A 17,466-nucleotide genomic window follows, 5' to 3' on the forward strand; every position below is an offset into this window, starting at 1 on the left:
TGAGGGGAGGAAACCTAGATGATGGGTCAATAGGTGCAGCAAACCACCCTAGCACACATATACCTATGTAACAAATCTGCATGTTCTGCACATGTATCCTGGAACTTAAAGTAAAATAAGAAAAAACAGTCACATTTTAAGTGCTAATTAACAGTCTAATTAAATGAATTTCTAAATCATTCATTTAATAAGGCTATTAATTGTATACTTGTTTTCATACTTATTGTTATCGTCAATTAAACAACACCATACTTCTGAATCAAAAATACTGCAAGCATTTCCCTTAACTTTTTCTAAATGACATAGAATTTCTTTTTGTTTTTTTACCCTATTCCTGGAAAGCAGGATAAATGACACAGAATTTCTTGATTAACCAGGTCAATAGGCGCAGAAAAGCTGGAGAAGAGGTCATGGGTAAGGTAAATAGCAATTAAAATAAAATTAGTGAAAATGTGACATAAAGTATATTTAGTAAGATACTTTCAACCAGGCACAGTGGCTTACGCCTTTAATCCCATGATTTTGGGAGGCCAAGGCAGGTGGCTCACTTCAGCCCAGGAGTTTGAGACTAGACTGCGCAACATAGTGACATCTCTACAAAACATACAAAAATTAGCCAGGCATGGTAGGTTGCACCTGTGGTTCCAGCTCCTGGGGAGACTTAGGTGGAGGGATTGCTTGAGCCCAAGAGGCATAGGTTGCAGTTAGCCAAAATCACAGCACTGCACTCCAGCCTAGGTGACAGTGCAAGACCCTGTCTCAAAAAAATAAAAAATATAAAAATAAAAAACTTCAGATAAAATTATATCTAGTATTGAGATTAAATGTAATACTATGTATTATGTTTCTTTTGCGAGGTAAACTCCTTTTCACTGATACAACAGTAATTTTTTTGTCTTGCAAAGTTCTCTACCAATTTTAAAACCTCTTGATAGAAGCACCATATAAAAGCAATTTACTAATATTATTTTCATTAAACTATTTACCAGAGATCTATACTATTATTTGAACAGCTATAATCAAATAGAAGTTTCAAACTTATCAATGTGTAGGTTTAGATGGGACACCAGAGCTAAGATGGCAGATAGGAGGCAAGACTAGCTTGCAGATCCCACTTGGATGGACAGAGCAGAGTGTGGAGACCCATATCATGAACTTTTGCTTCAAGAAGTACTGCAGGAACATACCAGGAAAACCAAGATAATCCATAGACCCTTTGAAAGAACTGGATCACCACTGCAGGCTCCTTGAGACATGGAAAAACTGTGAGTCTGCCAGCTTTCTCGTGGGGAGGCTCATGGTCTGAGGAAAGCTCTCAGCCATGGCCACCGGTTGCCTGGAAATAGACTTGGTTCTGTTGAAGGGGCATGGTGGGAGTGAGAACAGCCTTTACGACTGCCAGCTGCATGAGAGAAGGGTGAGGTCTGTGACTGCCGGCTTTCCCCCACTTCCCTGGTGACCTCTATGGCTCAGAGAGGGCAGCCATAATCACCCTGAGAATATACCTCCATTGGAGTGGGACCACACCCCCGTGCCCCACAGCAGCTGCAACAACCCCCACCTAATGAGAGGCTGAGCTCAGACACACCTAATCCTGCCCCCACCTGGTGATCTTTCTTTACCCACCCTGGTAGCCAAAGACAAAGGTCATAATCTCTTGGAAGCTCTATGGCCCTGCCCACCACCTGAGAAACTTGAATACCTAACCAGGTGTCCCTAAGGCAAGTTTGCATCCTCCCTATAGGACCACAGCTGATGTACTCTTGAAAGCACTACCTCCTGGCTGGAGGCCAACCAACACAAAACCAGTGCACTAAACAAAAACACAACCAAGAACCCTCACAGAGTCCACTTCACTCTCCCGCTACCTCCACCGGAGCAGATGCTAGTATCCATGGCTAGAAGACCTGAAGACAGATCACATCACAGGACTCTTTTGCAAACACTCCCCAGTACCAGTCCAGAGCGTGGTAGCTCTGCTGGTTGGCTAGACCTGGAAGAGCAAAAATAATCACTACAGTTCCTAAGGCAAAGGGGAGAACACCACACCCAGGGAGCACCCCATGGAACAAAAGAATCTGAACAGCAGCCCTTGAATCCCCTTGAATCCCAGATCTTCCCTCTAACATAGTCTACCCAAATGAGAAGGAACCAGAAAAACAACTCTGGTAAATGACAAAATGAGGTTCTTTAACACCCCAAAAGATCATACCAGTTCACCCGCAATGGATCCAAACCAAGATGAAATCTCTGAATTGCCAGAAAAAGAATTCAGAAGGTCAATTATGAAGCTAATCAAGGAGGCATCAAAGAAAGGTGAAGTTCAACTTAAAGAAATCAAAACCCTAATACAGGATATGAAAGGAAAATTCTTCAGTGAAATAGATAACATAAATAAAAAACAATCACAACTTCTGGAATCAAAGACACTCTTAGAAAAATGCAAAATGCACTGGAAGGTCTCAACAAAAATAGAATTGAATAAGCAGAAGAAAGAACTTCGGAGCTCAAAGACAAGGCTTTTCAATTAACCCAATCCATCAAAGACAAAGAAAAAAAGAATTGAAAAAATGAACAAAGCCTCCAAGAAGTTAGGGGCTATGTTAAATGTCCAAACCTAAGAATGATTGGTATTCTCAAAGAATAAGAGAAATATAAAAGTTTGGAAAACACTTGAGGGAATAATCGAGGAAAACTTCTCCAGCCTTGCTAGAGATCTAGACATCCAAATACAAGAAGCTCAAAGAACACCTGGGAAATTCATTGCAAAAAGATCATCGCCTAGGTACATAGTCATTAGTTTATCTAAAGTCAAGACTAAGGAAAGAATCTTAAGACCTGTGATGCAAAAGTATTTGGTAATCTATAAAGGAAAACCTATCAGATTAACAGCAGATTTCTCAGCAGAAAACCTGCAAGCCAGAAGGGATTGGGGTCCTATTTTTAACCTCCTTAAACAAAACAATTATTAGCCAAGAATTTTCTATCCAGTAAAACTAAGCTTCATAAATGAGGGAAAGATACAGTCTTTCCTAGACAAACAAATGCTGAGAGAATTTGCCACTACCAAGCCAGCACTATAAGAACTGCTCAAAGGAGCTCTAACTCTTGAAACAAATCCCCAAAATATACCGAAATAGAACCTCCTTAAAGCATAAATTGTGTATGTTTAAAGGAAGTTTGCCTGTTTATTTCAGACATTTTAATGAGTTTCATGCAAATTGAATAAAACCATCATTACCATATAATAGATATTTTAAAAACTGATTTTTCATTTTTTACTTTATTATGTGTAAAGGACATACATGTAATACAATATATGCTTCTTACAGTCATACATTGATTAACAATGGGAATATGTTCTGAGAAATGCATCCTTTGGCAATTTGGTTGTGTGAACATCATTGAGTGTACTCACACAAACTTAGATAAGACAGCCTACTACGTACCCAGGCTATATGTAGAAAAGCAATTGTTTATTAGTGAAGTGCTTTTAGCCTATTGCTTCTAGACTACAAACCTGTACAGCATGTTACTGAACTCAATGCTATAGGCAGTTTTAACACAATGGGAAGTATTTGTATATCTAAACATATTTAAACTAGAAAATGAACAGCAAAAATATGATATGAAAGATAAAAGTAGCATATACCTGTACAGGGCACCTACCATAAATGAAGCTTGCAGGACTAGAAGTTGTTCTGAGTGAGTCAGTGAGTGAGTGGTGAGTGAATGTGAAGGCCTAGGACATTACTGTAGACTTTATAAACACTCTACACTTAGGCTACACTACATTTAAAAAATACATGTTTTTCAATAATAGATTACTGTAAATGTTTTACTTCATACACATATTTTTAACTTTTTGACTGTTTTGTAATAACACTCAAAAAACAAACACATTATACAGCTGTACAAAAATACTTTCCTTCTTTATATCCTCATCCTATAAGCATTTTTCTATTTTAAAAATTCATTTATCTTTTACTTTCTAAACTATTTTGTTAAAAACACAGACACAAACATACAAGTTAGCCTAGGCCTACACAGGGTCAGGATTATCAGTATCACTGTCTTCCACCTTCACACCTTGTTCACTATAAGGACTTTAGGGGAAATACCACACACGAGGCTGTCATCTCCTCTGATAACAACGCCTTCTTCTGGAATACCTCCTGAATGATCTGCCTGGGGCTGTTCCACAGTAAACTTTTAAAAAATATATCAGTAGAAAGAGTTCACTCTAAAATAATGGTAAAAAGTATAGTAAATACATAAACCAGCAACACAGTGTTTATTATCAAGTATTATGTACTATTCATAATCTCATGTGCTATACTTTCATACAACTTGTAGCACAGTAAATTTATACAAGCATTACCATTTACATGTAAGTAATGCATCACAGCACCATGTTAAAATGTCTATGACATCAGCAAGTAATAGGAATTTTCAAGCTCCATTATAATATTATGGCATCATCATTGTATATATATCATTGATCAAAATTTCATCATGCAGCGTATGACTGTATAATTAAATGTATAATATATAACAATAAAATGTATATCATTCATATGTACAGATACTTTTTTTTTAAAGCATGAATATTTTGCCCCCTTGGCCTGAATTTATATATTATTGCTAGGGATGTACATTTGGGAAATAAGAGTACATCTCTCAGCCTCAAATTTCTTATTTTCTCATAAATAAAATGTTATAACTATGAAAACAAAATATATCTCTCCAATGGATAAAAACATTAATTGTAATATCTCTAATACTTATACTCTTAATCTATATAGCATATAGAAATATTGATCAGTTTCCCAATAATGCTGCATATTGTGAGATGTTAATTGGTGATCTAAGAAAAAAAATTCATCGTCAAATAGATTTGGAAATTATTGAAAGACTGATCCATTCACAAAATTGTGAGTAATTTGAATAAGTAACATATGGGCTATGATCCTGTGAGGGAATTATTTCTTAAAAACAAATAAAACTTTTACAACTGAAAACTACTACACAAAATGAAGTAAAATTTAAAATGTATTGAATAGGATCAGTATCAAAATGGAGATATCAGAGTAAAACAGAAAAAAACTGAAGAACCAAGAGAAACAATAGTTTTAAAGAATGTGTACAGAACCATAAGACCCTGTGCATAGCCCAGAAAAATCTAAAATTTGAATAATTTCAGTCTCTGAAAAAGAGAAGTGTGAGTGCAGAAATAACGGCTAAAAAATTCTTAAATTTGGTGAAGGTATATGATGTGGTTTGGATCTGTGTCTCCATTCAAATGTCATCTTGAATTGAACTCCCATAATTCCCACATGTTATGGGAGGGACCTGGTGGGAGATAAGTGAATCATGGGGGTGGTTTCCTCCATACTGTTCTTGTGGTAGTGAATAAGTCTTACGAGTTTTGATGGTTTTATCAGGGATTTCCACTTTTACATATTCCTCATTCTCTCTTTGCCTGCTGCCATCCACATAAGATGTGATTTGCTCCTCCTTGCCTTTGGCCATGATTGTGAGGCTTCCCCAGCCACATGGAACTGTAAGTCCAATTAAACCTCTTTCTTTTATAAATTGCCCAGTCTCAGGTATGTATTTATCAGCAGCATGAAATTGAACTAATATGTAAATCGGTACCAGTAGAGTGGGGTGCTGCTGAAAAGATACCTGAAAATGTGGAAGCAACTTTGGAACTGGGTAACAGGCAGAGGTTGGAACAATTTGGAGGGCTCAGAAAACAGGAAAATGTGCGTAAGTTTGGAACTTCCTAGACACTTGTTGAATGACTTTTCCCAAAATGCTGATAGCAATATGGACAATAAAATCCAGGCTGAGGTGGTCTCAGATGGAAATGAGGAACTTATTGGGAACTGGAGCAAAGGTGGCTCGTGTTATGTTTTAGCAAAGAGACTGGTAATGGTAACATTTTTCCCCTGCCCTAGAGATTTGTAGAACTTTGAACTTGACAGGCATGATTTAGGGTATCTGGCAGAAGAAATTTCTAAGCAGCAAAGCATTCAAGAGGTGACTTGGGTGCTGTTAAAGGCATTCAGTTTTATAAGAGAAGCAAAGCATAAAAGTTCAGAAAATTTGCAGTCTGACAATACAATAGAAAAGAAAAACCCATATTCTGAGGAGAAATTCAAGCAGGCTGCAGAAATTTGTCTAAGTAATAAGGAGCTGAAGTTAATCCCCAAGACAATAGGGAAAATGTCTCCAGGGCATGTCTGAGGTCTTCACGCAGCCCCTCCCATCACAGGCCCAGAGGCCTAGGAGAAAATGTTTTTGTGGGTGAGGCCCAGGATCCCTGTGCTGTGTGCAGCCTAGGGACTTGGTGCCCTGCGTCCCAGCCACTCCAGCTGTGGCTGAAAGGGGCTAGTGTAGAGCTTGGGCCTTGGCTTCAGATGGTGCAAGCTCCAAGCCTTGGTAGCTTCCACATGGCATTAAGCCTGTGAGTGCACAGAAGTCAAGAATTTGGGTTTGGGAGCCTCTATCTAGATGATTTCAGATGTATGGAAACACCTAGATACCCAGGCAGAAGTTTGCTGCAGGGGCAGGGCTTTCATGGAGAACTTCTGATAGGGTAGTGCGGAAGGGAAATGTGGGGTCGAAGCCCCCAAACAGAGTCCCTGCTGGGGCATCTCCTAGTGGAGCTGTGAGAATAGGGCCACTGTCCTCCAGACCCCAGAATGGTAGATCCACCTACAGCTTGCACCACGCACCTGGAAGAGCTGCAGACACTCAATGGAAGCCTGTGAAAGTAGCCAGGAGAGAGGCTGAATATACTCTGCAAAGCCACAGGGGTGGAACTGCCCAAGACCATGGGAATCCACCTCTTGCATCAACATGACTGGGATGTGAGACACGGAGTCAAAGGAGATCATTTTGGAGCTTTAAGATTGACTGCCTCTCTGGATTTTGGAATTTCATGGGCCCTGTAGCCCCTTTGTTTTGGCCAATGTCTCCCATTTGGAAGAGTTGTATTTACCCAATGTCTGTACCCCCATTATATCTAGGAAATAATTAACTTGCTTTTGATTTTACATGCTCATAGGCAGAAGGGACTTGCTTTGTCTCAGATGAAACTTTGGACTGTGGACTTTTGAGTTAATGCTGAAATGAGCTAAGACTTTGGGGAACTGTTGGGAAGGCATGATTGGTTTAGAAATGTGAGGACATGACATTTGGCAGCGGCCAGGGGCAGAATGATATGGTTTGGTTCTGTGTCTCCACCCAAATCTCATCTTGAGTTGTACTCACATAATTCCCACGTGTTGTGTGAGGGACCTGGTGGTGGATAATTGAATCATGGGGGCGGTTTCCTCCATACTGTTCTTGTGGCACTGAATAAGTCTCAAAAGATTTGATGGTTTCATCAGGGGTTTCTGTTTTTGTGTCTTCCTCATTGTCTCTTTGCCTGCTGCCATCCATGTAGGACATTAGTTGCTTCTGCTTGCCTTTGGCCATGATTGTGAGGCTTCCTCAGCCACACAGAACTGTAAGTCCAAATAAACCTCCTTTTTTATAAATTGCCCAGTCTCAGGTATGTCTTATCAGCAGCAGGAAAACAGACTAATACAGTATACTTACAGATTTAAGAAGTTCAGTAAAACTCAAATGGGATAAATGCACAAAAAATCCATACCCAGATGCATCACAATCAAATGGCCAAAAACTAAAAACAAAGAAAAAACACTTGAAAGCAACTCTTGAAAATATTATGTTACATATTGAGGATCAAGAATTCACATGTTTTGGGATTTATTGGAAAAGATAGAGGTGAGAAAACAGTAGAAAATATTTCTAAAGAGCTGAAAGTAAAGAACTCTTGACCCAGAATTCTAAATCCAGTGAAAATATTTTTCAGGAATAAAGGAAAAAAATAAAACATTCTCAAATGAAAGGAAACTAAGAGAATTTGTCACCCATTATATCCCATTAAAAATCTATATCAAAAGGAAACAAATAATAAAATGGTAGACAGAAATACAAACATATCAATAATTACATTAGCTGTGCATAGTCTAAAAATTAAAATACAGAAATTATCAAGTTGAATTAAATTTTTTAAAGACTCAATTTTGTGCCAGTTACAAGAAATCTATTATAAATATAATCAGATAAATAAATTAAAAGTAAAAAGATGAAAAATGACATACCATTTAATCATTAACCAAAAGAAAACTGTAGTAGCTATATTAATATCAAATGAAGTTAATTTCAGAGCATGAAAAATTGTCCAGATTAAAAATATTAAAAGGGCTAATTCACTGATAATAAACAAACTATTCTAAATGTGTCTTCATGTAACAATGAGCCTCCAAAGTACATGAAGAAAACCTGCTAGACCTGAAAGGAAATAAAAAAGACATATCTACAATTATAGTTAGAGACTTTAGCATTCCTCTCTTAGTAACTGATATAAAAGAAAATCAGCAAGGATATAAAAAATTCTTAAACTGGACTTCAGTAAAATAAAAGCCTTTTGCTCTTCAAAAGACATTGTTAAGAGAATGCAAAGAGCAGCTATAGACTGATTAGCGACTATTGCAAATCACATACTTAACAAAAGGCTTGCATCCAGAGTATAAAAATAATTTTCAAAACTCAGCAATAAAAAAGCAAACAACCCAATGTCTTTTAATGGGAAAAAGATTGAACAAATACTTCACAAAAATGTCAAGTAAGTACACGCAAAGATGCTCAATATTCTTTGTCACAATGATTAACCATAGTAACAGTTGCTACAGGTTCTTAAACATGAAATCATGTTCAGTTGGCTAAATGTTTAAATACTAAAATAAAATACCTAAATACCAGAAATGGCTCAATGGCTTGCAATCAAATTTTCACAATTTTCCTTTCATTTTATGTTGTAAAAAGGTAGAAATAATATAAATATTTTAGAGTCAAAGTTTTAAAGTAAAAATATGTGGAATATTATATCATTGTGCTCCTATTTTTATATATGTTAGTTGTTTACATATTACCATCTCCTGAAACAGAGTAGCAAATAAAGTGTAAGTTGCATTTTCCTCTATTTTATTGACTAAAGAAAGTATGCTTTTATAATAAAGGGTATATGAAATCCAAAGGCTGAGACTTCTAATAGTTTCCAAGTGTTTTTCATTTTTTTTTTCTATTTAGATATACAGTTCATTTTTATTAGTGGAAATTCATTCTCAAAGTTGAACTTGGTTTAGGTCTTAGCAAATCATTTTTCAATTCTAACAACCAGTGTTGTGATATTATGCAGAAAAAGATACTCTCATACATTTCTAGGTGGAGTGTATATTAGTTTAAAAAATTCTAGCAGGTAATCTTCAATATTCAAAATAATCTGAAAATAAAAGAATCACCTTTTCTTTAGTATATAACATTTTATTAATTATTAACTAATATTGACTGCATCCTAGGCACTTTGCAAATACATGATATTCATTATTTTTATGAATCGTCTTAAAAACTTTGTATAGTAGGTAATATTTTGTTATATCTATCTTATCTATGAGAAAATTGAGGCTTGCAGAATCTTGTACAAGGTCATACAATTAGCATAAATAGAGCCATGAGTAGCTAATTATAGAGAGTAAATTAGCATTGTGCCTCTCTAAGAGTAAATGCTTATTAAATTGTCTCTTTAAAAAAATTTTCAAGTGACTATGTTTATAATCACCTCTTTAAAATTACTACTAAAATCCTATTTATATGGATAAAATTGAGGAAAATGCTTGGAGGTATCTCTTGACAGCATTATGGTGAGAGCCAATGTCCCAAAAGGATCATATTTAAGACAAATCTGTTGATTGGCCTCAGAAGATCTATGATGAATACAGAAGCAGTCCAGGGGCAAGGAAGAAAGGAAGCCTTAATTAGAAGGAAGAGAATCAAATTCCTGAGCTCTGGCCAAGAACAGAGATTGGCTAATACTATGTGTTATGTAATGTAATACCAAGTATTAATACAATGGTTACAAGATCATTTGATCCTTTGTTAAAAATGAAGAAATTAGTTATGTATCTTCCTTTTATGCATACATTTATTTTGTCCTTCTACTCATCTACTCATTTTTTTCTTTTTGTTTTTTTTTTCTTTCAGATGGAGTCTCACTGTGTTGCCCAGGCTGGAGTGTAGTGGAGCAATCTTAGCTCACTGCAACCTCCCACTCTGAGGTTCAAGTGGTCCTCCCACCTCAACCTCCCGAGTAGCTGGGATTACAGGTGCAGGCCACCATGCCTAGCCAACTTTTATATTTTTAGTAGAGACAGGGTTTCACCATGTTGGCCAGGCTGGTCTCAAACTCCAGATCTCAAGTGATCCACCCACCTCAGCCTCCCAAAGTGCTGGGATTACAGGCATGAGCCACAGTGCCCTGCCTATTTTTTCTAAATTAAAAATACATACTGAAACCATATGTGTTTGCTGAAAAGCTATTCATTTTATTAACTTAACACCTATACTGCCTTATTTTCTAGGTTTTCAATTTATAGGTCATCATAATCCCTAAATTTTGCCTTCATGTAACAGGAGATACAGAGAAAACATCCAAATCTACTCATAATTATTTTAATGCATTCATCTCATTCTGTATCTTTACTATTACAAATGAGTGTAATGGAAGAAGAACTAGCTGGCTAATATCTAATTAAAGTGGCATAAACAGTAACTTTAGAATCCCCTCTGCTTTGTTGCACTGCTGCTCCCCAGGTACCTTTGGTGACCTCTCATCCATAGACCATAGGTCATTGATTTGTAATAACTATCATTAATTTAAAAGACCGGAGCTTCGTTTCTTAATTTCTTTTAGAATGAATGTCCTGATGTTAATTGCCTTACTGCTTTGCAGTAGGTTAAATTTTCTTTCCTTTCAAAAGATGGCAAAAGTAAAGTTTCACCCTAGCAAAAAAGTTATCTTTAGCCGAAATAACTGGCATGATCTGTTAAATATGTTTTAAACCTATCTTGTTATTGCTGGTTAGTTTGTCATTAATCATTAAGTTTATAGAATATATCAACAAAATATGAAAAAAACTCCTTCTTTTAAGAGTGTGTGACATAGAAATATGTCTTCAGGGATTTCCTTCTATGTTATTTTTCAATTCCTTTGCCAAATAGGAAAATGATGAAATCTCACTATGAGTTTTAAGAGTTGTCAAATATAAACATTTAATTGGATTTAAAGTAAATGTATGGGAAAAGCATATAATATGAAAAATAAGTTGGAGCGGCAATTTTCATGAGATAAAGCAGACTTCAAGACAAGATTATTACCAGAGATAAAAAGAAGCATGTTGTAATCATAGAGGTACCCAACAATAAGGTTTAAAATACATGAAAAATAGGAAATTGAGACAATTCCACAATTGTAGTAGTATGTTTTAATTCTGTTATCTCAGAAACCTATACAAAATGAGCAAAGTCTTACATGATTGGAAAAGTCTGATTTTGTCTAATAAAAATTTTTAGCATCTTTATTGAGACATAATTCACATGCCATAGATTTCATTCTTTTAAAGTGTACAATTCAATAGTTTTTAGCATATCCAGTTTTGCAGCCATCACCGAAATTTAAATTTAGAAATATATTAATAACATTAAAAAGAAACCCTATTATATGTTTATTCCCTAATCCCCTCAGTCTCAGGCAATCATAAATCTTTCTGTCTCTAAAGCTTTGCCTATTCTGGACATTTCATATAAATGGAAGAATTATAATACATAAAATAACGTATTTCAGTTTCCTCTATGTTGTAGCATGTATTTGTATTTCATTTCTATTTATTGCTAAATAAAATCGCCCCCCAAAAAACCTACAGTTAACTTTATTTTTAAAGGTGAAACACTAGGTCCTGCCACCAGCCCCACCCATGCATGAACAATGCCCACACACTCCCCTGGTAACAGGCCCACTGATCTGAAATCCAACTATGAACTCTGAAGCAGACCTGTAACTCAGCTCCATTTCTGCTCTAGCATAAACTGGGAGCAGTCTTGCTCACTTAATTAAGGGGCCCAGTAAGGGACATACCTTTCCATGCCTCCAGTAGCAGGCCTGTCCACCTAAGACCAGATTGCAGATACTGAAGCAGCTCTGTGATTAAGTTCCAGCACCACTCTACTGCAGTCTGGGGGACATTCCATCAACCCAAAAACCCAGCAAGAGAAGGCCTTTACCTTCTGAAAACAGTCTGTAAAGACTGCAAAAGGCATTTACCCCTCCAGATGCATAGACACAAGGATCATGAAGAAACAGGCAAACATGACACCACCAAAGGAAATGACCCTTTAAAAAAATGTAGATTCATTAACTGCTTGACAAAGAATTTTAAGCATCTTAAGCTCAATTAGCTACAAGAGAACAAAAATGGACACATAAACAAAATCAGAAAAAACAATACATGAACAGAATGAAAAGTTTAATTAAAAAAATAGAAACCATTAGAAAGAATTAAATGACAATCCAGAGCTGAAGAATATGATGAATTAACCGAAAAAGTGATAAAGAGCTACAACAGTAAACATGATAATACAGGAAAAAAAACAAAAAACTGGTGATCTCAAAGACATGTTATTTGAAATTAGCCAGTTAGAGAAACAAAATGAAAAGAGAATGAAAGAGTGAAGAAAAGCATATACGACTTGTGGAACACCATCAAGTGTACAAATATACAAATTATGAGATTTCCAGAAGAAAAAGAGAAAGGAAAACAGACAGAAAGCTTAAAGAAGTACTGGTTGAAAATTTCCCAAATCTTGAGAGGAATATGAACATCTAGATTTATGAAGCTTAAGGGATCCCAGGCATGATTAACCCAATGAAGAATACTCAGGGACATATTATAATTAAATTGTTGAAAGTTAAACGCAAAAAAAGAATAATGAAAGCCATAAGAAAAAAAAAGGTTCATTATATACAAGGGAACTCAATACCATCAATGGACTTCTTTAGAGTAACCTTGCAAAGCAAGAGGGAGTTAGATGATACAGTCAGATGCTGAAAGAAAAAAAAGAATACTTACCCAGCAAAACTGTCTTTTTAGAATGAAAGAGAGATAAAGACTTTCCCAGAGAAACAAAAACTGAGGAAGTGCATCACTACTAGACCTGCCTCGCAAGAAATGCTGAACAAATTTCTACAAGTTTAAACAAAAAGATGCTGAACAACAACATGAAAGCATAATAAAGTATAAATCTCACTGGTAAAGGTAATTGTAATCACAAACACAGAATACTATAACCCATATTAAAGGAAGAAAGTAGTCAGAATAATTACAAATACAGAAATTTGTTAATGACAATACAACATGGAAAGAAGTTATTATGTCATTAATTACATAAAGTTTGTTGGGGGGAGTGAAGTCTAGTGTTTATGTGATTGATGTGAAGTTATTTCAGCTTAAGACATGTGGCTATGTAAATAAAATGTTCAATGTGAGCCCCATAGTAACCACGCACAAAAAATATACATCAGGTAGACAAAAGATAAAGAGAAAAGAATCAAAGCACACCAATACAAGAAATTATCAAACCGCAAAGAAATACAAGAAGAGAGGAACAAGAGAAATATAAAACAGACAAAAAACAATTTAAACAGTGGCCAAAGGCAATCCTTACTATCCAAAAATTACTAGAAATATAAATGAACTATACTTTTTAATCAAAAGGCATAGGAGTGGCGGAATGGATTTTTTAAAAAAAGAAAAAAAACAAGGCCCAAATATATATTGTCTTCAAGAAACTAAAAGTGAAGAGATGAAAAAAGATATTACATGCAAATTGTAACCAAAAGAGAGCAGAGTGGTTATACTCATATCAGGCAAAACAGACTTTAAGTCAAAAACTATCACAAGAGACAAAGAAGTTAATTATATAATCATAAAATGGTCAGTTCAAAAGGAAGATATAATAATTATAAACATATATGCACCCAAGATAAAAGCACCAAAATATATAAAGCAAACATTGGTAGATCTGAAGGTATAAACAAACATTAGCAAAATAAGAGTAGAAGACCCCACCCTGTACAACAGATGGATCAACTACACAGAAAATCTATAAGAAAACCACAGAAACAAAGAACACTGCAGACTAAATAGAGCTAACACACATACAGAAATTCTACCTTGTGGCAGCAGAATACACATTCTTCTAACGTACACATGGCACACTCCCCGGTATAGATCAAATGTTAGTTTATAAAACAAGTCTTAACATATTTAAAAATGTCAATATTGGCCAGGCTCACACTTGTAATCCCAGCACTTTGGGAGGCCGAGGCGGGCGGAGCACGAGGTCAGGGGTTCAAGACCAGCCTGGCCAACGTGGTGAAACCCCATCTCTACTAAAAATACAAAAATTAGCTGGGCATGGTGGCAGACACCTGTAATCCCAGCTACTAGGGAGGCTGAGGCAGGAGAATTGCTTAAGCCCGAGAGGTGGAGGTTGCAGTGAGCCACGATTGTACCACTGCCCTCCAGCCGGGGTGACAGAGCGAGACTCTGTCTTAAAAAAAAAAAAAAAGTCAATATCACTCCAAGTATCTTTTCCAACCACAAAAAATAAAACCTAAATCAGTAACAATAAGAAAACAGAAAAATTCACAAATACATACAAACTGAATAACAGACTCTTAAACAATCATTGGGTCAAACAGAAAACCAAAAGAGAATTCTAAAAACATTTTGAGACAAATGAAAATAAAAACACAACATACCAAAACTTACGGGATACAGCAAAAGCAGCACTTTTTCCAATGAAAAAAAAACGGCCAACAGGAATATGGAAAGATGCTCAAAATCACTAATCAGCAGTGAAATTCAAATCAAAATCATTAACAGATATCACCTCACACCTATTTAAAAGGCTATTATCAGAAAGACAAAAGATAGCACACTTTGGAAAGGGTATGAACAGGGAATGCTTATACATTGTTGGTAATAAAAAAGTAAATTTTTATAGCCATTATGGAAAACACTATGGAAGCTCCTATTTAAAAAAAGAGAATTACCATATGATTCAGCAAGCCCTCTTCTGGTATTAAATCAGTATCTTGATTTAAAAATATTAAATCAGTATCCTGCAGAAATATGTACATGACCATGTTCACTGAAGCATTATTCATAATAGCCAAGATAGAAAAACAACCTAAATTTTCACTGACAGATGAGTAGACACAATACACACATGTATACATATACACACACACACACACAATGGAATATTATTCAACTGTTTAAAAAAAGAAAATCCTGCCTATGCAACAACATGGATGAAACTTGAGAATATTATGCTAAGTGAAGTAATCCAGAAACAGAAAGAAAAATAGTGCGTGATCTCACATGTATTCAGAATATAAAATATTAGAACTCATAGAAGCACAGAGTCAATGGTAGTTGCTAGGTATTGGAGGTAGGGAAAATGAGGAAATGTCAAAGGACACAAAACTTCAGTTATGCAAGATGAATAAATTCTGAGGATCAAATGTATAGCACAGCAACTACAGTCAACCATACTGTATTGTATACTTGAAATCTATTAAGAGGGTAGATCTTAAGAGTTCTTGGCCGGCATGGTGTCTCAGGCCTGTATTCCAGCACTTTGGGAGGCTGAGGCAGGCAGATCACTTGAGGCCAGGAGTTTGAGACCAGCCTAGCCAACATGACAAAACCCTGTCTCTAGTAAAAAATACAAAAATTATCCAGGCATGGGGGTGTACACCTATAATCCCAGTTACTGGGGAGGCTGAGGCACAGGAATTGTTTGAGCCCAGGAGGCGGAGGTTGCAGTGAGCAGAGAAGGTCCACTGCACTTCCAGCCTGGAAGACAGAGTGAGACTTTATCTCAAAAATTAAAAAAATAAAAAATAAAAATTAAAAAAAGTGAGCTCTTAACACATACAGAGAAAAAGGTAACTATGTCAAGGGAGGAATATGTTAAGTAGCCAGATTTTGGTAATCATTTAACAATGTATACTTATGTCAAACCAACAAATTGTATCCCTTAAGTATATACAATTTCTATTCGTAAATTATACCCCAATAAGGTGAGAAGAAAAAATAAATATAAACATGACATTGGGAATATCATTTATAACTATAAGGGATACAAAGTTTGGAGGTAGGAATAAGCGGGAGAAAATCTGTTTGATTTTAGATATTGCTACTTTTTTAAAAGGCTGAATGGTATCCTATGGTATAAAGAAGCCATAATTTAAATATTGCCCAATTGTTGAATATTTTTCTTATCTCCATTTTTTCCATCATAATGAATACTTTACTAAATGCCCCTGAGCATACAGTCTATTTTGTATTTTTTCTATCATAATAAATAATTTAATAACTGCCCTTGAGCATACAGTCTTGATTATTTCACAATCATTTCTGTAAAAGAGATATTTAAAGTGTTATATCTGGAATAAAAGTCCAGACCATTTATTTTTACTTTCACAGACAAAAACTGCTTCACAAATGTATAGTCCCAACAGAAATATAGAAACATATATTTTTCTCTCACTTTAACCGATAATATATAGTGTTTATATTTTTAATTTTGTCCCAATACAGCTACCTTTGTTCATCTTTTTCTTTACTCTTAATTCAAATTCTGGAATTTCAATCACAAAGAATTTATTTCACAATTATAGAATCTCTGTTATCTTCTAATGCTTTTTAAAGTCTATTGTTTTTCAGTTGATTCTATTCAATTCCCTAGATAGACAATCATATCATCTGCAAATAAGGACAGTTACATCCTGTCTCCCAATATTGTATCTACCTAAAATGTGTATAATAATACTTAGATTCCAAGGATCATCAGGACTGGTAAATTGTAGTTTGTGGCATAGTTGTGATGTTTGTTTTCAATTTCATGTTGAAATGTAATACCCAATGTTGAAATGTGATCCCCAGTGTTGAAGGTGGGGCCTGATAGGAGGGGTCTGGGTCATGGGGGCAGATCCCTCATGAATAAGCTGGTGTCCCCCCAGTGGTAATGAGTAAGTTCTCACACTACTAGGTCATGCGAGAGCTGGTTTTTAAAAGAAGCCTGGCACCTGCTCCTCTCTCTTTTGCTCCCCCTTCACTTTTTGCCATGAGTAGAAGCTTCCTGAGGCCTCACCAGAAGCCAAGCAGATGCTCATGCCATGCTTGTACAGCCAGCAAAACCAGGAGCCAAATAAACCTCTTTTCTTAATAAATTACTCAACCTCAAATATTTCTTAATAGCAACACAAAACAGATTAATACACGTATATTAAAGTAACTGATAACTGTAAAGTACTACATAGATGTCAAGTACTACATTTTTTTAGCATCACCTTAATAGAAGGCACTTAATAAACATGTGGAAAACCATATTAAACAGGAATTATTTGTAGAAGAAACTAAAACTTTTTTCATAAAAAAAATTTGGCAATTATAAAAAATTTCAATTAGAATATGAAATATT

The sequence above is a fragment of the Pan troglodytes genome, chromosome 3 (assembly GCF_028858775.2).
Source record: "Pan troglodytes isolate AG18354 chromosome 3, NHGRI_mPanTro3-v2.0_pri, whole genome shotgun sequence".
NCBI classification, from domain to species: domain Eukaryota; kingdom Metazoa; phylum Chordata; class Mammalia; order Primates; family Hominidae; genus Pan; species Pan troglodytes.